Source organism: Rhinolophus ferrumequinum, chromosome 12 (assembly GCF_004115265.2).
Source record: "Rhinolophus ferrumequinum isolate MPI-CBG mRhiFer1 chromosome 12, mRhiFer1_v1.p, whole genome shotgun sequence".
NCBI classification, from domain to species: domain Eukaryota; kingdom Metazoa; phylum Chordata; class Mammalia; order Chiroptera; family Rhinolophidae; genus Rhinolophus; species Rhinolophus ferrumequinum.
Window position 1 is genome coordinate 32,220,046 of NC_046295.1, and position 21,829 is coordinate 32,241,874.

The window sequence follows — 21,829 nt, forward strand, 5'->3', positions numbered from 1 at the left end:
TGATCTTAATTCATTCCTCAGAGGATTCTTCTGCAGAGCGCTTCTTCCTGTGTGTGCATACATGTGGAACTAGGGAGATGTGTGTGATGGAGAATGAGAGAACCAATCAGAATATTAATTGCTCAGCACAGGACACTCCTGCTAGCATCTGTGGGCTGTAGGCATTGGTGAGAGTCACAGTCTTTAGTAGCCGGCCTGACCAATCAGAATGGATGTCAGCTACATGGCTGAAGCAGGGTCTTGGACAGCCCATTTAGGGCCAGGCTTTCATCCGTTAGCAATAATGTTTTTGGGGCGGTGGTGGGAGGAGTTCTGCAGGAGGAGCCCAAGTGGTCAGGCTATAGTGGTTGTGGTTATTTACCAAACTAGTATGGATGCATTTGAATCTCAACAACCAGTACATGAGCTGCAGCTCTGAGAACCTTTCTGTATCCTAGACTTCTGAAGCAGTTCCTATCAAGATGTAGCCTACTGGTATCTAAGGCAGCTGATGGTTGTTGTTAGATGTTTGTTTATTGGTAAACAATTGTGTCACAGTTGGCTCATACATGCTTGATGTTCATCTGAACTGTTACCTGGTTAGAACCCAGCCATTTGTCCTCAGTAAGCTCTATGCCTATGACATTCAGAGTGGATCGAGGTCTGCTGACAACATCAGGAACCCAAAGCTATTTTGAGTGCTGGCCTGCTCTGAACTGGTCTTACCACTTGTTGGTGACTGTGATAAAGTGAAAGAATGCCGTAAAGTCACTGGCGCCCCAGAGGTGTTTTTTTAGGAGGACTTTATTGCCTATTTTCAAAACAGGGCTAAAATTTTGGAAGTAACAAAAAACTTACTGGTAAGATGTTTGTGTAGGGGTTCTAAGCAGTGTACAGGCTAGGCCTGATGGCCTGAGGGGTGGCTAGAAGGACCACATCTGAGACGGGTGAGTATTATTGAGAGAGTTTTGCAACTGGGATATTGGATTGCCACAGAGAGGACTGCATTGCTGAAAGAGACGCTGCCCCCTTTCGATTCTGGTCTGAAATGGAACTTTCATGTGCTCCTTGAGGAGATGCTTCTCTCTTCATTAGGTCATTGCCTTTAGAGTGAGTTAATGCGATTTAAAAATAAGCACACAGTTGAATACCATAATGTAGTTAAGCAAGCTGTTGCTGACTGTGCAAGGTAACGTTTTTTTCTATTTATGAGAGTGGCTTATATTACAGTACGCACAGACTGAGCCATGGCGTGACTATGTGATAGCCGCCTATATTATCAGCATTTAAGGTGGACTGTTTAAGTAGATCCACAGGGAAATAAGTTTTCAGCAGGATTCCTTACTGTGCATGAACCATCTCACAGCTTGATTTATATCTTCCCATCTTCTGCTAAATATGTTTTCTTCTTTTGGTCCTCACAAACGTCATTCTGAATTGAAAAATACTGTTTGCTTTCCATGGTTCAGCTTAAATGTTGCATGATATTTAATTCTAACGTGCCCTTATGATAGAGTTTGCTAGAAGGTGAGAGTGGGTTTTGGTGCTCTAGTGTTACCTCTCACTGAACCCTTCTTTTTCAGGGTTTGGCTGCATTGAGTATGGACACACAGAACCATAGTAAATGGGACAAAGTATCAGTGTTATTTAGGGTTCCCCGATCGTGGGTTAGATTGGAGAACCCAGTGGGGCCCTTCACTTCACTGCCTGAATCTTGAGTCTTACTCAGACTTCTCACCTAGAGATGGCTGGAAAAGTTGGAAATAGAAGGAAAGATCTTCCTGGCTCTATCAGCTAGTAGTTGGTCATGGAGGGTATAACTAACTCCTTGGCTAACTGAGTCCAGTGGTCAGAGTCCCTGTCCTTCCCCAGGGACTGGATAGGAGGACCAGAAGCTTTACATGGAAGAACTCTCTGCTAAGAAGTGTTTTGGAAATCCCTGCTTGTATAGGATTTACTTTTGGTGAAATTTCATGATCAGAACCGGCATGTAACATTTAAAAAGTAATTTTTAAATATTAAAAGTGCTCTTCCAAAAAGCATAGAACTAAGATTTAAACGGAATTTAAAGGATTACCCAATTTACCTACCCATTTTAAAATCGACACTCCTCTATAACTTTCCCATTAGCGGTTATTGGGTCTTTGAACACCTGCCAAGGCAGCCTATTATATTTCATAATGAGCTAAAATATCCCCTATAGCTTTTTCCTAGTTTTGTCCCCTGGAGATACCTAGACAAAGTATTGCCTCTTTTCCACATGATAACCTTCCCTTTATTTCACAAGAACTTGCCACGTCCCCCCCACCCACATTTGCCAAGTGAACATACCCAGTTCATTTAACCATTCCTCATGCGATACAATTGAGAGTTCCTGCACTATCCTGGTAGCTATCCTCTAAATTTATTCCAGTGAATGTATATTCCTCAAAACAAACAGACAAAAACAAAACAAAAATTGTATCACTGGAACCAAAGGGGATATTCCTAGTATGGTCCAGTGTAGAAAGGGTTGATTACCTTTCTAATCACAGAAACCATACGTACATTAAAAGCACCTTACCAGCTTTATTGATAACTTTGTCCCATCTCTGAATCATGTTTAACTTTCTGTTGATGAAAACATCGTATTTTCCTGCGCTGCTGCTTAAGCCAGGTATCCCCTAGCCTTTACTTATGTAGTTGCTTATTTGGACCCACGAGATAATGTTATGTCTCTGTAGACCTAGCCCATCTCTCCTGCCTGCCAAACCTCTCTGGCTCCATACTGTGCCATTTGATGTGTTAGCTACCTTTCTCAGCACCGTGATCTCTAAATATTTGATGGGGAGACCCTCACTGTTACTATCTTCATTCAAGTTCACGTGAAAGTATTGTGCTGCACAGGCTAAGGACAGAGTTCTGAAGCAAGCCGCTAGAAACCTCTATTGAGGTGGATGTCAACTTTAAGCACGTTTTATATTTTAAATTTTATATCCCTTACCCCCCTGATTACCCCCCTGATTATAAGAATATCGTTACTCGGTTCTGAAGCAAGCCGCTAGAAACCTCTATTGAGGTGGATGTCAACTTTAAGCACGTTTTATATTTTAAATTTTATATCCCTTACCCCCCTGATTATAAGAATATCGTTAAATACATTGTAAAATGCATTGTTGAAGTCCGTATTTCATTATAATCAAAAGGAAAAGTGAGCTTAGGCAGATACGGCCAATTCTGAGTAAAATTGTGCTGCCTCCTGGTGATTGCAGTGTCTTTTGTTTTCTGTTTTTTTCCTGGCTTCTCATGAACAATCCAGTTTTGATTTTTCCCAAGATCTCCCAAGGGGACCTCTACACACATTTTTTGAATCCACCTTCTCTTTCAGTTTGAAACATGAATGACATTTACCAGTCCCCCAGCTTTTGGCACATCTTCCACTTTCCACTATTACTCAAAGATTTCTGACGGTGCTGGAGCATTACTGATCTCTACTGCAAGGACTCATAATATCTAGGCTGTGATTCCGAGGCTGTGTTTAATTTCACCTTAAGCCTGTTGTCTGATTTTTTCCAGACCTTGGCTGTTGGGACCAGAACTTCTTTCCCAAGTTGTTGCATGGCATGTACAAAGAAAATATATATATATAGCAAAAAATGTCCAGGACACTTCATCTTCATGTAGCCTTTATAGTTATGATAAATGCAAAAGGCCCAGTGTGAGCTTTGGTTTCTTTCATTTGCGAGTGGGCTTTTTCAAGTAATAGAGGTTATTATAAGGATACAGGTGGCAGGAAGAGCAAAAATGGCTCCTTGGAAACAGAAAATTGAATCAAGAAATGTCCAGGACTTGGAATTGGAAATTCGATGACAACTTGAGGGATTGGGCCATCTGGCTGCTGCTGTACGAGGAGTAGTTCGATGACTCCCCCACCCTAGCCCTAAGCCAAGGAAAGTCTCAACTTTTTTCTTATTCCCCCCCAACCCCAATCCCTGGAGCTGATCTCAGGCTTAATTTATTTATTTATTTCCTCAATTCATTTCTTTGCTTTGTCTTTTACTCTTGTACTACCAAACAGTTTACTGACTCATTTATTTCTCTACCTCAGAATTTCCATTTACCCATATTTTGGGCGCAGTCAAAACTTTGCCTCACCTGTGGTAGTTTGTGGATTATTTCTTACCCATTCTCTTGTCCATGGGGGCCTTTAAGATGGTGTCTGGAATAATTTAGGAATGGATCTGCCCAAAGAGGTCGAGAAATTAAATAATCCATATTTGTCCTAGTAGAACTGGATAACCCTGAGGTTTTGGCTTTTCTTTTCAAAGAGATATGAGAAAACTTGCTCATGTCACTAACTCTTTGACAGTAGTTTGAGCAATCGCAGTGTCTGTCAGGCCCTCAGTCTCTTACTGAGGAAAACTGCTCACCTTCTGCCATGTTCTGCTCCTCCCGACCCTGGCTCAAACACGGCTGACTGGGTGGTTGACGTATACCTGACCCAAAGACAGCCAGCGCTTGAGCTGGCCAGCAAATAGCTCTTTCCACACGAGGATGAGATGAGCCCATCAATTCCTTCTCTCTGAAGGATCTTAACTGAAAAATGGGAAAAGGACCTGGCAAACAGGAGCAGAAGATGCAAATCCAGAGAGAAAGCATAAGAGACCAGAGAGAGACTAGGTGCTGTTTTCTTAAGGGAAAGAGGCAATGATTATTTAGTGTCTCCCAGTCTTGGCGCAGGTCCATATAATCATTACACAAAATGTGATGCTTATTTTATAGAACTTGGCTCTAGGGGACGGAGAGTGGGAGGTTTTTGCAGATAGAGTTAGGAGCCACACACTGTTTCAAAGGCTTTATTCTGTGGCAGGAGCTCCATTCTCTTCTTGAGTAGACGCTTCCCTCACCTCCCTTTTGCCAGGCATCTCCAGGAGGTCTCCCAACTTCTCTGGGGTACTTCTCTGGGGTATCTGCCAGTTTCCTCTTCTGTTTTGGCCCCTATTGCTGAAGTCTGTCCCCTTTGCTTCTTGGTCTTTACCTGAGCTCTGGACAGTGCCCAGTGTGTTGCCTTCCTGTGTTGGTGACACCAGCTGGTTGTGGGTGCTGGCCGGTGCACGAGGTGACAGGCTGTGTTGCTTCTGCAGCCTCTGTAACTGGGAGCCCCGTAAGAGAGGACCAGAGCTGGACACTAGTTAAAATGGTGAAGGTAGACTTTATTCAGTAACTATTGCAATAGACGCAAAGAGATGCCAGTATATAACTGGGCTCAATTCCAAATACAACGACACATGGGAATTCATAACCAAGGACCAGGTTGAGGGAGTGAGTGGATGGAAAATTGCTAAGAGGAGACATCAAGAGTGGGGGGAATCCTTGCTAAAAGTACTTAGCAGGAGACTTGCTACAACTGGACTAGACAAGCCAAAGGCAGCACCCCAGGATGAGACCTGGTTGACAAGAGGGCTCAGAGGAGCCTTGTAAAGTTTGGTCCAGGAGAGTCTGTCAGCCCCCAAAGCACCAAATTTGTATTGTGTTTCTGGGATCACAGGTGAAGCTGCATCTTGTTCTTGACTTAAATGAGATTCTCTTCTCCCTTTTGTCACATGGTTATATTTTCCTAAAGAGGTTCTGTGTCAGTTCGCAATAGCTCATACACGGCAGGAAAACAGGTCTTTCCATGCATTTCTTCAGGCTTCATTCAGAAGCCTATGACTGCAAGGACTTGCAGGGTAAGAAGGTTTGTGTGGGAGCAATCTGAGTGACAGACAAAATACTGTATTCTAAACACCCCCTTCCTAGCCCTCTAAGTAACTGAGATCGTTTAGGACCATACCCTGATTGCCTCTTTCCTTAGATTCTTACGTGATAGCCCCTCCCCAGCCCGACCTGCAAAATGACCCTGGTGGTGCCTCAGCCTGTTACTCACCTCAGACCAGCCACACCAGAATAACACCTGGGAGTCCAAGGAAGCCTCAAGCCAGAGCGGCTCCCCACCATCTCCTCACCCTCCTTAGTACTTGGAAAAGAAGAAAATACACCAAAAACTCAAATGTACCTAACCCAGACCCTTGCCTCAAAACAAAACAAAACAAAAAACTACATGTCTTTCTCAACATTGCAGTGCATACTTGAAAAAACAAAACAGAACAATTAATTCTGACAGAACCACCTCAGGCTCCTTTCCAAAGGAGTGAAGTTTTACTGAAAGTGATTAGAAAGAAAGGCACAAATGGGTGTTTAAAAGAATTAAAATGCAGGATTTAAACTGGGATCTTAAGTGGGGCTGTGGGGAGAGATGGGGGCTGGAGGACGGTAAGTGCAGAGAACGACAGCTGAGAGCATTGTAGCTCTGAAACTGGGGGAGAAAAACCATGTTTGGTTCCCAGAAGAATAGCCATTTCTTTTGATATTTCCAAAAATGCCACTCTCAGGGTTTGCACTGCTTTTTCACCGCACCTTTGTTCTTTTCTAGAAAGTACTAATGATTTGGCATCCTGGCACATAGCTGCATTTTTCTTATAAATATGTGTACTTCAAGTCTTGACTCAAACTCCACAATCTAATTTCTTTTAGAAAAGCATTTTTCAGAAAGCACGATTAATTCAAGAAAGCTCTTGCTGCTTTTATTGTCACAAAATCATACATTGTTTTTCACAGAATACTGCCATTTGTTTGTATGTCCCCACCGTGTTTGTTTTGGGGAGTTTTGTTCTGTTCTAGTGTCAGCTGAAGTGATTTTGAGTGTTTGCAGCATGATGTTAGTTAACCAAATGTTTCAACCTGAAACACCTGGGCTGTCATAAACTGCTCTCAATCAGAGTGGAAATCTTTGGAACAGTGAATGAAGATTTGGGGTGAAACAGACAGTAGATGGTGAGAGATTTTATGCTCCACTCATTTTTTTAGGAAAAATAAAAACAGACGAGTAAGTGTCGAGCTCTTTAGCAGTTTATTCTCAGCAGGAGGTATGTCTTACTGCTCCTGGGCTAGCCAGCAGCCAGTTCCCCACATCTGTCTGAATGTGGATCACTTAGGTTTAGTGTATGTTGGACCCTGTTCCTGTTCTCTATTCTGCCTACCCTTGGACTTGATAATTTTTAAAAGTTGGATAATTACAGATGAAGAGTCAAGACTGGACGTGGGAAGTGCTAAGCTGTCAGCTGAGATTTGGTACCTAAATCCTTCCACTCATTCTTTCTTCCCTCTGGTATCCTGACCAACTGAGCATGTGCAAAAGAGAACCATATTCGAAAAGGAAAAAGCAAAGCACAATTTTATTCGTAATTGAGCAGGCACCTGGTGACCTCACACAGACACCCTCACAAGAAGTGTGTGTATGTGGGGGTCTCTAGTACGGCCGAAGTGATTCAAAATGGCTGTGCCTGTGGAGTAGATCCGTCCTTTATTCCACCCAAGCCAAGGTGCAAGATCTAAAATGGTTTAAGAAGAAAGGTAGGTTAATCTATAGCAGGATTTGTCAAAAGCAGCACTAATGTCATTGTAGGGGGCTGTCTTGTGCATTGTAGGATGTCTGGTACTCTCTCTGTCCTCTCGCTAGATTTCAGTAGCAAACTTCCTCCACTCTTGTTCTGACAACCAAAATTATCTCCAGACAGTGTCAAACATCCCTGGGTTGGTGGTGGTGGGGGGGAATTGTCCCCAGTTGAGAAATCCTGGCTGAAGGGGAGCAGACCTCAAGTGGTCTGGGTTTCCCACTGATACTTAGGTTATGAAGCACAAGCTTAATCATACACTCAGGAGGAGAGGGTCTAGAATAAGATTTTTGAAATTCAGTGCAGAATATGATTGTGCTCTTTCAAACATTGGTTTTGAAATGTTGCATATTAGGGGAGGTTTTAAAAATCCTGATGCCCTAGCCAGACCCCAATTTTAATTAAATCAGAATCTGGGGGTATGGGGAAACTGGACCATCAGGGTTTTTTTTTTAAAGCTTCCCAGGGATTCCACTGTGCCGCCAAATTTGAGAACTAGTGCTTTAAAGTGCAGAGTCACTAGTAAGACATGGCCTAATTGCCTGAGTTGTAGATACCTTGTGTAATGAAAGCTTCTTGCTGTTATTTATCCCACATAACTGACTACCGTGTTTCCCCGAAAATAAGGCCTAGCCAGACAAGCAGCTGTAATGCGTCTTTTGGACCAAAAATTAATATAAGACCTGGTATTTTATGTTATGGTATATTATATTTTATATTATGTTATATTGTATTATATTACATTATTATATAAGACCCAGTCTTATATTATAGTAAAATAAGACCGGGTCGTATATTAATTTTTGCTCCAAAAGATGCATTAGAGTTGATTGTCCAGCTAGGTCTTATTTTTGGGGAGACACGGTACCAGTAGTTCTCAAACTGTAGCATACATTGGAATCACTTAGAGGACTAGAGGTTGAGGAAGAAATCTTTCCGATTTCTTAGGTCCAGGACGGGACCCGATATTTTGCGTTTCAAAAAGTTCCCAAGTGGGGCAGCCGATGGCTCAGTTGGTCATAGCGCGAGCTCTGAACAACAGGGTGGCCGGTTTGATTCCTACATGGGTCAGTGAGCTGTGCCCACCACAACTAACTTGAAGACAATGACTTGACTTGGGTCCTGGAAAAACACACTGTTCCCCAATAAAAAATTAAAAAAAAAAAAAAAAAAAAAAGAGTTTCCAGGCGGTGCTGACACTGCTAGCCCCGGAACCACCTGGAGAAGCACTACTGATGACTCCATATCAACCCTCCTACCTGGGGAGCAGCGGCACAGCAGCCCCAGTGAACAGCACCACCCAATGGCAGGCATAGAACTGCCTACCAGACATCCCTATTCCCTCACTTCTTTTCATCTTCTGCTTTCTCCTTTTCCACTTTCATAACTCACAGCCCACTTGGTTCTGTTGAAGGCACTCTGTCATTGTTTCAACCTTAATAATCCTTAGAATTTCCATTCACAGATTTCACATGCCTTCCATATCCTTATTTATTGAATCTGCTTTTCTTCATTTGCTGGCATTAAAGATGTTAAGGAAACACCTCTTACTTAGTTTCATTGTTTTCAGATTACCCTCATTAGGTGATATACCATTAAGTGGGGATTTCTTCCATTTTCATTGCAAATGTAGCATGTTGTAACTTGCTCATTGAAATAAACTTTGGGAGCTAATTTCAAAATCTTAACAACCTTTTTCAAACAATGAATTAATTTTTGACAGAAAATCTTTGGAAGTAGGAGACTATATATTCAATGTAGCAGGCTTTTTGTTTTTTGTTTATTTTCTTTTTAACCTGGGAGATGCAAAGCTCCATATTTAAACATGTTATTTCCAAACGTGATTGTCTTGCTTTAGAAATTTCAAACTCTTTGAAGACCAAGGCTATGACTAACATGTCCCTGCTTATATCTCACATTAAAATGACTGTCCATCCAGCAATAAAGAAGGCATTAATGGGTAAATATTTGGTCAGTTAAGTACCAGTGCTATGCAGGGGGATTTTCTGCAGGATGACCAGAGGATGTCATTCAATTAAACAAGGAGGTCTCAGTTTGGAATCCGCTGCGTGGAATCCTTTGAAACAGGGCTGCCTGCCTTTGTCTTGTGTCTTGACACTCACATCTTCCAAAATCGTTTGAGATGGAAGAAACAAATGTCTTAATAAATAGAGTGGTGGGAACAACCACTGGACCAGGAAGCCAGTACTGGTTCCGGTCCAGGCTCTGGCACTAGCGAGAGCTGCGACCTTAGACAAGTCACTTCACTTATCTTGACTTCAACTTGCTGGAGTGGACAATTGAGGAAGTTAAACTAGGCAGTCTGTAAGCCCCTCTCCAGTCTGCTGTCCTGTGATCTGAGGAGATACGTGTATTCTGTGGGCGCAGAACTGCGGCAGTGAAACGTGAACTTCTTCCACAGTCAGTAACTCAGGGTTACCAGGAGGGAAAGACAGCTGTTTGTATATCAATAAAGAATGTCTGATAGCTTCTCTGTTTTGCCCTTCAGTGGCTAAATAATACTGTATTGGTTGGGCTGTTAGGAAATTAATTTTTTTCAATTAAGTTGTTGAATTTTAGTCCTCACAACCAATTTTAATATATGGAAAAGTACCTTACCGAATGATTACACTGGACATCCAGAGGATATGTATTAACAAAGTAGAGTACCCTGGTGTAAAAAGTGCCCTTTAAGATGTTCCTTCTTAAAAACTACCCCCAAAAAGCAGAATGTGAGTAAGGTCTGTTGCCCAAGCTTCTTAGATCAGTTTTCTTATTTCCCTGATGAGTTTGTAAGAGATCCATGCTTCCTAATGTTGTGGCAGGCTCTCCAGCTTTACTGGAGGCTCACAGTGAGGGAAGAGGAGCGGTTATCAGGCAGTTGCTCAGTTGTGTAAATTAGGCTACCTTGGAGATCAGTGAGAGAGAAAAGCAGGTGATCAGAGCTATGTGGGGGTCCATTGTGCCATCTTCCTGATGTTTCTACAGACAGGAATACTTGTATGCATAGTGTTTAATGCATATAAAGGCGGGGTGGACGCCTATAGGAAGCTATACAAATGCAAACTTTGAAGAAAAAGATAGAACAAAAGAGGACTAGAGAATTGAATACATATGGGCAAACTATCTCAAGCTGAAGAGCTGGTCATCAGCCCTATAGCAGGCTAGCACAGTGGTTTACAGAATGGATTTTCATGCCCTCTCCTAGAATGAAAACCTGAAAGGGACATGCCCAGGAAATTCCTTTTCCTTTTAATCAGGATAAAGCGGCCTATTGAGACCTGGGAAAGCATATTGGATTTCACCTTTTGATCTTCCAGACGTCAGTCTCTTTTCAAGTGGTCATTCTCTGAAAGGTACAAGTCAGGAGTGCTTTGGCATTGAGTTCCAGACTGGCCTTTATCATCTTGATGACAATTTTTCCAATTTAGTTAACAGTTTATTCAGTTGTAAAACTACAGTGACTCATGTAATTAGAGGTTTCTCTCTGTGTCAACAGAAGATTTTTGGATCTTGGTAAAGAGTTGGGCAACTTTTCTGCTGCACTTCAAAAGGAGTAGTCAATCATAGGATAATATATTTAGAATGTCAGAACTGGACTATGGCCGGCTGTTAATCATCCTCATAAAATTCCTGATTAATTACAAAATAAATTATCCAAGAGTGACGAAATTTACTTGGGCCTCATTGAAGTTTTACCAGGTTACCTCCTCCATGCCAGGTGAACCGGAAGAGGGAAAAGATGTTTTTCACTTTCTTTAATGCCCCGCTTCAAACAAACACACAAACAAAAATAAAAAGCTACAGAGCTAACAAAAACGGATGAGATATCTTGTAAAAGTTTTATCCAACAAAGTGATATTTTTTTTTTTTTTTTGCCTTTCCTGGATTTTGTGTCTTCCCTGAATGTGGGCAGCTGAAAGGTGTGTATAAAATATTCCTGAACACCAAAGTGAAATTTCTCCACAGCTGTCATAATAATAGTTCATTAAATAAATGCTATTAAAAAAAACTGCTTGAACATTTCATGAGCATAAATGAATCACAGCAACTCTTAGATACTACAAATTAATTAAGCGACCACAAATGCAGGATGAAAATCTGAAATTTGAAATTCAGGAGAATTCCAGCTATGGGTCCCTTGTTAAGGCTGTCCCTTGTTTTTCTGCTCCTGAGAAGTTTATTGTTTATTTCCTATTGCTTGGGTTTATAGGTTAAGATAATGAATGCCTCGCCTTGTGAAAGTTCAGCCAGAATCCACTACCGTGTTTCTCCGAAAATAAGACCTAGCCAGACCATCAGCTCTCATGCGTCTTTTGGAGCAAAAATTAATATAAGACCTGGCATTATATTATATTATATTACCGGTATTATATTATATTATATTGTATTATACCTGGTCTTAGTAAAATAAAACCGGGTCTTATATTAATTTTTGCTCCAAAAGTCGCATGAGAGCTGATGGTCTGGCTAGGTCTTATTTTCGGGGAAACATGGTATTATTCTGTGCACGTGTGTGTGTGCCTCCCCCCTGCAGCACTCAGCATAGGACCTGGTTTATGGGGTAGTCACAATTGATATATTTATTAAACACGTGTATAACATTGATTATATATCAGGTATTTCTTTAGATAAAAAGTTATCCAGTTTAACCCTAATGTAACCCTGTCAGATAGGCACTCTTATCCCATTTTGCATATCAGAAAACTGAGGCCTGAAGAGATTAGTAACTTGCCCAAGGTCACCAAACTAGGAAATGAAAGAACTGGAATTTAAATTCTAGGTCATTGTGATTTTGGAGTGTGTGATCTAAGTGCCTGTGCTATATTGGCATTCTGGGACTCAATAGCAGTAAATCTTTGTTGAAGTGAAAATAACAGACTTGTCTATGAAGAGTTTATAAAGCAAATTCACATGTCATTTCATTTGATCCTCAAAGTACCCAGTAAGGAAGACATAGCTATTCCTATGTTTGGATGGAGAAAACCAAGTCTCGGATTAGTAGTGATTTTCCCCAAGTAAACTGGATAGTATGCTATGGGGACAAATGGTTGGAACCTGGAGCGCCGTGGCTTCAGATCTGGCTTTCTTTCTGCCTTAGCTACAAGTAGAGTAGTAAATCTCTAGGAACAAGAATCCACTGCAGTCTGCTCTTTTATTTCCAGCCCCTCCTGAGGTCAGTGGTTACACTCCAATGGAAGGAGCGTTCCTCCAAATACCAGCGTTTCTGCAGTTGCTCTTTGTGTATCACCCATAGTTTTTCTCCTGCCTCTGCCCCATGAACAACTAGCAGTCATTTATTATGGTGGGAATGGATTTGGAAAGTGCAAGTTAAGGAAAAAAATTCTCAAGTGATGCTCTGTTTCCTGGGTATCTATTTAGTATGTGGGCCTCAGAGCTGAAGGCTGCAGGTTTTCAGAGTAGTCCCTCCCTATTTTCCATTGTTAGCACCCTTTGAGTCTCAGAGAGCAAACTGCTTTCTAGTTTCAGTCTTACAACCTCTCCTTTTGGCTATTGACAAAAACTGTAATGAATTTGGGCTGAGTTTTCTACTGCTTTCCCAACAGGAATTTTACTTTCAATCCAAGTTGTCAATCATTTTCAAAAACCTACTCTTTATTTATTCATCTTATTTATTTATATCCCATCTTGTTGCACAGAACTTGAGGTAAATTCAAGGAAACATAAAACAGTAAAATACAAGTGGAAAGTAAAAAACAAAGATCGGCGAAGATAGAAATTAGAATAAGGACAAGGCCTGAGGATAAGGAGAGATTTGACTTCTAGTTCTTCACCAGATAAAAACAAAAACAAAACATGAAATACAGTCAATTCCAGAATTCTTGTTGAGGAGGAGGAGGAGGTAAAAAGCCTGTAACTCTAAAGGAAGCTCACTTGAGATTTCCTTTCAGATGGTAATTCCCTGTGAAAAGCATTGTAGGTACCGTGGTTATAAAGATGACCTTGGCTCTTGCAGCCTAGCAGGGGAGTCAGGCAAATAAAACACCTACGGAATAAAATAAAGGCAGCTCAAGGGCAGTCAGTATGGGGAGTACCTAGGAAAGAAAGGCTCGGTCTGACAGAGGGATCTGGGAAGGTGACAGGAGATTCCACCTGACTGAGCCTTGCAGGAAGGATTTAATTTTGATTGGAGAAGAGTAAAGAGACAGGCATTTCAGCCCTAGGGAATGGATTGAGCCACCCTGAAAGTTACGGACTTGTGTTCAGGGGTGGAACAGGGAGACGGTCATTTGGGTCAAGTATGAGAAAACTAAACAGTAGCAAGACAGGGAGATTACTATGAGACCATGCCTTTTAGGAAGCGGGATGATTCCTGAGGAAGGGCTGTGTCCTGACCTTGCATGGGGAAGCTTACTCTGGCACTGGGGTGAAGGTTGTGTCACAGAAGCAATGGGCTGAATGTAGGCGGATCAATTAGGGCACCTTTGTAACAACAAGAGAAGTGACCAAGCCCCGACTAAGCCAGTGGCAGTAGAAATGAAAAGTAGAAAATGGAGCATATATGGGAGCTAAAATTAAAAAGATTTTGGCCAGATGTGGAGGTTGAACGAGGAGGCAGATAGGAAATGGAACAGGAGAAAGTTAGAAGGGAGGTTTGGGATATGTTGAGGTTATCCAACATGGAGGGATCTGATTGGCTTTTCTGGAGTCTTTTCTGGTTTTATTATAATATATTAATACACTGGTCAACATCTTTGACTTTAGTTGACTAGACGGGATTTTGAATCACAGCTCATTAGCTCTGTGATCTTCCATGGGCAATCCAGGCCTTCATTTTTCCACCTGTAAAATGGAGATAACATCTACCATCAATGGTTGTAGTAAAGACTGAAGGAGAACGTGCACGTTTGGAAAGTGCTTGGCACACTGTGCGGCTGTAGTAAGTATTGTTAAGACCATTTCTACTCTTAATACGTTTAGGCTGGTCTTGTTCCTTCTTCTCTTTTTATTTCTCCTTTATCTCCTCATCTGCAATTCTCTTGAACACATGGATTTCTCAAAACATAGTCAGAGCCTCAGTGTCCAGGCTCACCTAGCAATAATAGTCCATACTGGTGAAGTCGAGCACCATCTTGCTGCTGCCAGAAAATCTGAAGTAACGAAGATGACCACCCCACCTCCCCAACGCCGCCTCAAACATTGGTGTTTTGGCCCACTCACCAGTAGGTGAAGGGGGAGGGCGCTGTTAGGATACCAGTGACATTCCGAGTCTGAAGACAAGCTTGTGCACTCTGAGGGGTGAGGAACTGACTGCTAAACTCTTCAACCAACAAGTGCTCTAGTTGAAGTAAAAGTGCCCCTAAGGACAGACTGGCGGACATTCCTGGAAAAGGGAGTGCCAGCGATTCCGGTGTCACTTGGCTCCCCAAACTATTTCTTGAAGACTAGTAAGTGCGACAGCCTGCAAAAGCAGCAGCAAAAGTGACAAGCGGGGATGAAATTGGGATGTGGCCCTCGGTGAATCCCTGAGGGCAGCTAACGCTCGGAAAGGGTCTCTATAAAGAGTCAGTGAATTGTTAGAACATTCTTAATTATCAGGTGTTGTGTTCTTATTGGGAAATTCTCTCTCTAATTATCATATCCCTGCTCTGAACATGCTCACAGGTCTTTGCTAATTCAAGAAAGAGGGGAAAAACATACCAAGAGCTCAGCTTTAATTGAAAATGTAATAATTAGATGGTGGAATCCTACTCTTAATTATAGAGCCAGATTTCTCTCAGTATCTAACTCATTTTCTGATTATGCCCTGACAGAATTAATGAAGTTTCTAGGGATCTGTTACAATTTTTAGAAACTCTGACTCAGCCTGAACCCAGACATTTAGATATGACCCATGTCGTTCCTGTTTTCTTTCATTCGTTGCTTGAGTTGTTGGGGAATTACACAAGTCCTTATGTTGTCATGCAGATTAATGCAGATATTATTGCATCTGAAATAGCTGGCATTCATTTTTGAAGTTGGTTAAGTAATATATTCAAGGAATTGACAGTTGCTGGGCACAGCATCACCCTTCAATTTAGACAAAAGGGACCTCATGCTCCTACGCATACTTCAGGTTGAATATGCTTGGAGTTGCCTAGAGATTTTGACAGCCTAGGTCACCACGGGAGGGGCCTTGGATTCTCGAGAGGGTTCCCAAATGGTGTCCACACTCCTGTGGATGGAGCTCACTTTGGGGAGCACAGCTCTGAAAGGCCCCACGTTGGCCTTTCTCCATATTCTTCCTTCCCCGTGGGACAAGGTCCAACGTGCTGTGCCCAGCCACAGCCTGTGCCCCCTCTTGCTAGACCTTGATGTGGGTGCTTGGGGCCCTAGAATTCCCTGCCCAAATGGCCTGCTTCCTTCTCCTGGGGTTTTCTCTGGCCTCCTTCTCAGGTGCATTCACCTGAAGTGCGTACATCCCAGGTCTGAGGGATGGCTAAGGGACAGCTGTTGTGGGTACCTGTTCAAGGCCCCTCCTTGTATAAGATAGAACTGAGGTGGAAAGAAGAGGGCAAGTCAGGGTGTGGGCCGCTCTCCTGACATTACTCCATTCTAGCACAGAGCCCTGAGAAATGCAAGAATTCAGTCTCAGGTTCTTTGAGGGACTTAAAAGGAGAATGATGCCATTGTCGGTCGGGACTGGGGGCATCTTGTGTTCAGAAGTTGCCTGTCTTGAATTGGACAGGGTGGTGAGCAGCTACTGCATAGCGTATGATATGTGGACCTCCATTTGTACTCTTGCCCTGTCCTCCAAATGTTAGGATAGGTCTAACTGGAGGATGCCTTGTGACCTCAACAGAGGGAGATCTTTTATCCCTTCATCACTTGATATTTTGCATCCATTTATTTTCCTTGATACACATCAGAAGTACTCAAATGTGTTCGACTGCCATATGGTGCATAGTTCTCACCTTTAGTTTGTTTTATGGGCCATTCTGCTATCTTTAAATATGTTTAACAGCGGGCAAGTTCTTTAGAAAATAAGATTTAAAAGGCATATAAAGGAATATAACATCTATTATAAAAGAATTACAAAGGAATATAAAACAATTATCCCCTGAGGAAGAAAATAAGATGCAATGCTTTTTACAGTGTATACTTTTGGTAGATTTCAATAGAAGTTGGTTCTTGTTGATTAGACTAGTGAGCACCGAAGTTCCCAGCAGGATGCAGACTTTGGGGCTGATACCAAGTGAAAGGAGGGAAGGGTCTTCTGCTGAACCCAGCACCTCTTGCTCTGCTCTGAGTGTTTCTCTGCGCTTTTGAAACCTTCTGTGTTCAGTGAACATGTGTGTTTTAGGGTCCTCACGCCTAACCTAGCAGGCAGTCTTAGCATGATGGTAGGCACTGAGGGTGGGCTCTGCCTAGATATTCTGCCCCTCAGCACTCCTGTTCTGCTTCCGTCTGACCTGGATGTCCCATCCTTCCTGCCAAGGTTGAGAGGACCTGCTGAGTTCTTTAGATTTTGCTAAACTCACCCTCCTACCTATCTAGATTCTCCGTACCTACCAGGCCTTTCCTGGCCTGCTGGAGTCTAGGCTTCTTGCCACCTATATTTTGGCATGAAAAATAATGGTTTGAAGAATGGTTTCAAACCTTTATTGTATCATTAAGAAGAAAGGGATTGGACCCATTGGAGCAATTTCTAACTGATCTCTCAGTTGACTTGCTTAGTTGTTTTCTCATCACCTTTATCCTTTATACCTCTTGGGGGATTTCTTTTCTCTCTCTGTCTCTCTTCCCCCCCCCCTTTTTTTTCCTTTATTCTATTTTTGGTCTTAAAATAGAAGTAAAATTACATAACGTAAAATTAACCGTTCAGTGGCATGCAGTACATTTGTCTATTCTGAATATTTCATATAAATGGAGTCATTTTGCATATATACTTAGGAGTGGAATTGCAGGGTCATACAGTAACTCTACGTGTAACTTTTTGGTGAGCTGTTTTCCACAGCAGCTGCATTATTTTACATTCCCATTGGCAATATACAAGTGTTCCAGTTTCTCCCACATCCTTGCCAACACTTGTTATTTTCCATTGTTTTTACAGCCCATTCTGGTGGGATTTGAAGTATCTCATTGTGGTTTTGATTTGCATTTCTCAGATGACAAGTGATGTTGAACATCTTTATGAGCAATTTCTTGATAAGTTAATACATGATACTACAATGTCAGTGACTAAGATACATTTTGTAGTGGCATACTTGAAAGAAACAGACATTTTTTTGCCTTGTCCTAGCTTTTCTTTAGGTGCTGTTAACCCCTTGGTGGATGTGAGTTACATGAACTCTCACTGTTATACCATCAAGAATGGTGGGAAGCCCGCATTTGGTCTAGTGAGAAAAGATCTGTTGGTCATTTCTAATTTCTAATCCTGAGGGGCAAATAGCACTGCAGTTTTTAAGATGAGAATTCTTAAAATTTGTTTTCTAAGGATCCCAAGGGTTTGAATGATAGTTTTTAAGGTACTGACGAGGCTTGGTGAGGTTTAAGTTTTAGGTTTATTTTGGGGAAATTACTGATTTGTATTTTAAATTTGGGTGGTGGCAATTACTTTAAAAATTAAATAATCTTTCTATAAAACATACTTCTTTCTTCTTCATCATCTTGTACTGTGCCTTCTCAATCTACTACTACACTTAGCATCTGAATGTGTAAGATTTTTCATTTGGTTCTACATGTTTAGATAAGAATAAGAGAGAGAGACACCCTCCCAGTCTTCACAACATGTCACCTTTATTATAATACTTTCACTGCTGTCAATGCATTTTTAACTACTCTCCTTTTGACTTAGCTCATTAGCTGCAAATACGTATAAAATATCCATTTGCCATTTGTCTGTGTGAACATTAAAATAGTACTTAAAAGCAGGCGAAAGTAATCTATGGCGTTGAGATTCAGGGAAGAGGTTATAGTTGATGCAGAAGTGACTGGAATTGAGCATGAGGGGGATCCTGGAGGGCTGGTTATATTCCTTCCTGATCTGGGTTACATGGGTGTGTCACTGTGAAAATTCTGGGAGCTGTACCTTTTGATTTATACTCTCTCTGTATAAATGTTATTTCTCTGTACATACACATATTTTACTAACAAGTAAAAAGGAGAAAACCCAGCTTCTTCCTTAGTACCCTGTATGTTCTTGATTTTAAAATAAAGGCTGTAGGATTTGAGAAAAATGGGAAAATTGTTAGTCCTGATAAGGAAAGTCCTGAGAAGGAAGGAAAGGAATTGATTTTTTATTGAGTATTTCCTATGGGGTCAAGCTTTATGTTACATCATGCATCATCTCATTTGGTCTTCACAGCAGCCCTGCGAAATGATGTAGTCACCCCATCTTGAAGATGGTAAAACTGAAGCACAGAAAATTTAAGAAATGTAGGCAGTCTTATATTGCTGTGTGTATGGAGTCAGGAATTGGCCCAGAAAGAGCTGCCTAGTTTCAAAGTTCTCTACAGCACATGGTGTCTTTTTGACCTAGCTGATGTGCAATTACGATTTATTTAATGGAAGGAAAGTGCTAGGCTGCTGGTCTAGTGGATCTGGTTTGCGCTGGTTTGCTGTGTCCTATAAGTTTGCAGATGGGTCCCTGGAATGGAATTGACAGGACTACCCCCTACGGGGTTCCTTCTTCCTCTCAGTGCTGAGCTGACCTTCAGTTGGACAAGGTTGAGGAATCTTAAAAGCTACTGACAGATTGACGGCCTGTTAGCCGGAGCGTGCCTCTCCTGCGAGGGTTGTGCCAGGGCTGTTCTCATTTAGACTCTGGTGTCTGAATGCCTAGTCCGCCTGGAAACTGGCAGGAATAATGGACTGTTTGGGAGGCTGGATTGAAAAGGAGCCTAGTGAGCTGTCAAATGTGATTGCTGAAATGGTTTCAATATGAACTTATCAGACTGTTTAGGAACAGAACAAGCATAGTACATGTTATTTATGGCATTCACACTTGCAGCTAGAAACAAAATATAGCATGTCCTCGGCTCAGATTTAATTTAGAATATTCCAGCATGCGCAGATTAACTGAACAATAGATTTGAAAGACAAGAAAGAGTCTCAAATTCTCAAATTTGGGGGGTGCGGAAAAGAGAGAGAGAGGTAGATAGATAGATAGTATAATTTTACAGGGCAATTTGAAAGTGTTTCAACCTTCAAATGAACTGGTTGTCCTTTACCATGTGGAAATGGGAAATGCATTGTAGTGTAACCAGTTGTGAACTATTTTAGCAAAACTGTTTTAAGCAACTGCTTAATTACAGTTTTCTTGTGGCTTAAAGATCTGTTTGGATAGATCTTTCAGAATCTTCTGAAATAATTTTATCAACTCTGAAAGGACAAAGCGTGGTTCAGTTAAATAGATGTGTCCTTTTAAGTAGGTTACTAAAGTTGTATCCTGGGTGGATTGTTTATACCATACCGTGGAACTGATTACAGTGTAGCAGATCAAGTGTGTGTTTGTATCCCAAGGTTTGGTTTACATTTATTGTTGAGAGAAAGATGGGGCAGGGTTGAGATTTGCGCAAGCCTCACTGCTTACCCCTGCTCCCACCTGCAGGCCAGCGTGACACACTAACATGCATCCTCAATGCTGGAGAATCCATGGAATTTGGAGTCAGATAGACCCAGATTTGAGTCCAACTCCACCTTTTACCAGCCGTGACTTAATCTTTCTCTGTTTCTTTCTGTAAGAGATTGACAAGACCTATCTTGAAGGGATATTGTGAGACTTAAATAAGATAATATTTACAGTACCTTATCAATAAATGTTAGTAATAATTCTGCCATTCCTCTCCTTTCTTCCTGGTAATTTGAATGGATGAAATAATATTGGTAAAAGTTTCTTTAACTTATTTAAAAAATAGTCTAATAAGTAAGTTTAAAGAAAACAGATGTTAAAATGCTTCTATTTGGGGGGCTCTTTAAGGTTTGGAAGTATATTTGTTACAAAATTATTTGTACTTTACTGTATTGTTTTACTTGAACTACATTATATATACAGATTGTTTCCTATTTGTGTGTGTATTATATATGATACGTATAAAATATTAATATATACTATACTTAATACTGTTTTGGGGCCAACTCAAATGTTTTTTAGAAAATGGAAGACAATGAAGAAATTGAAAATAGATTTTCTTAAGTTTTCATACTTAAATGCATATTAATAAAACTGAGTAAAATCATTATTGTTTCATATTAACAGAAAAGCATTATTATTCAGATATAAAATGATAAAAGTAATTATGTATTTGCTATGAAAAAATTAATGGCCCTCTGTTTATGGGGCGTGATGATTGAGACTGTTGTACAGCACATCTAATGACTTACTGTTTTCTTAGGAAATACTGAATAGATAAGCCTGCTCTCCCCAACTAAAATGGACACTTGCTAGCTCTAGGAATGTTGAGGACCTGTTTGGTTAGTACTTGTGCATTTATAATCTTGATGTTGGAAGAAAGCCTTTGTAGGGTGTCTTAGGCAGTTGGGCTGCTATAGCAATATACCAGAGAATGGGTAGTTTGTAAACAATAGAAATTTCTCACAATTTTGGAGTCTGCGAAGTCCAAGACCAAGATTCAGAGTCTGGGGAAAGCCTCATTCCTGGTTCATTGACAGCGTCTTCTTGACTGTGTCCTCACAGGGCAGAAGAGGCCAGGAGTTCTCTGGGATCTCTTTAGAAGGGCACTAATCCTGTTCATGAGGGCCCCACCATCATGACCTCATCACTTCCCGAGAGTCCCACCTTCAGCTACTATCATACTGAGGATTAGGTTTCAATAGGCTAAACATCTTGTCTCAGGTTTTCACTATCTGCGATGGATAATGTCCTTGGGATCATGATTTGACCCAACACATAGACCAGGCTATTGTATACAATTTGTTCTTCTCTACCGTGACTTTTGCTTTCAAAAATTATTTGCCACATTTTATCCTAACTGCAATATAGAATAACGCAAATCTCTTTCTCGGTTGATTACTTCAAAAAAAAAAAAAAAAAAAAAAAAGCTGTTTCATTAACAAAACTCCCCATGGGAAAGAGTCATGATTCATATACTCTTGGTATTTTTCTCATCCCTGAATTCTTAGGAATTTTAATTTCCTTTGTGGTTGATAATAAAGCCTCCCATAGACTATTGTTTTTAATGATTATTTTTAATAATTATGTGAGACTCATGATTAATTTTATCTTTCTATCAGAAACATGGGCCAAAACGTTGTATAGATGCTGGGATCTAATATCTAGAGACTTTATTTATTTATGTATCCCTTCTTACAGCAGATATCTGTGTGTGCTCTTAAGGTTCATCACTGCACTTAAGTGCTAGGGACCCAGTGCTAAGAACAGGACAGCCAGCTATGGTCACTGCCTATAGAACTCA

At 41.1% G+C, this 21,829-nt stretch overlaps 1 protein-coding gene across 5 annotated transcripts in view; it reads left to right on the forward strand.

Moving 5' to 3' along the window:
• The window catches only part of GLIS3 (GLIS family zinc finger 3), a 425,390-nt gene that overhangs the window by 212,453 nt on the left and 191,108 nt on the right, over positions 1 to 21,829 (forward strand). The window lies entirely within an intron of this gene.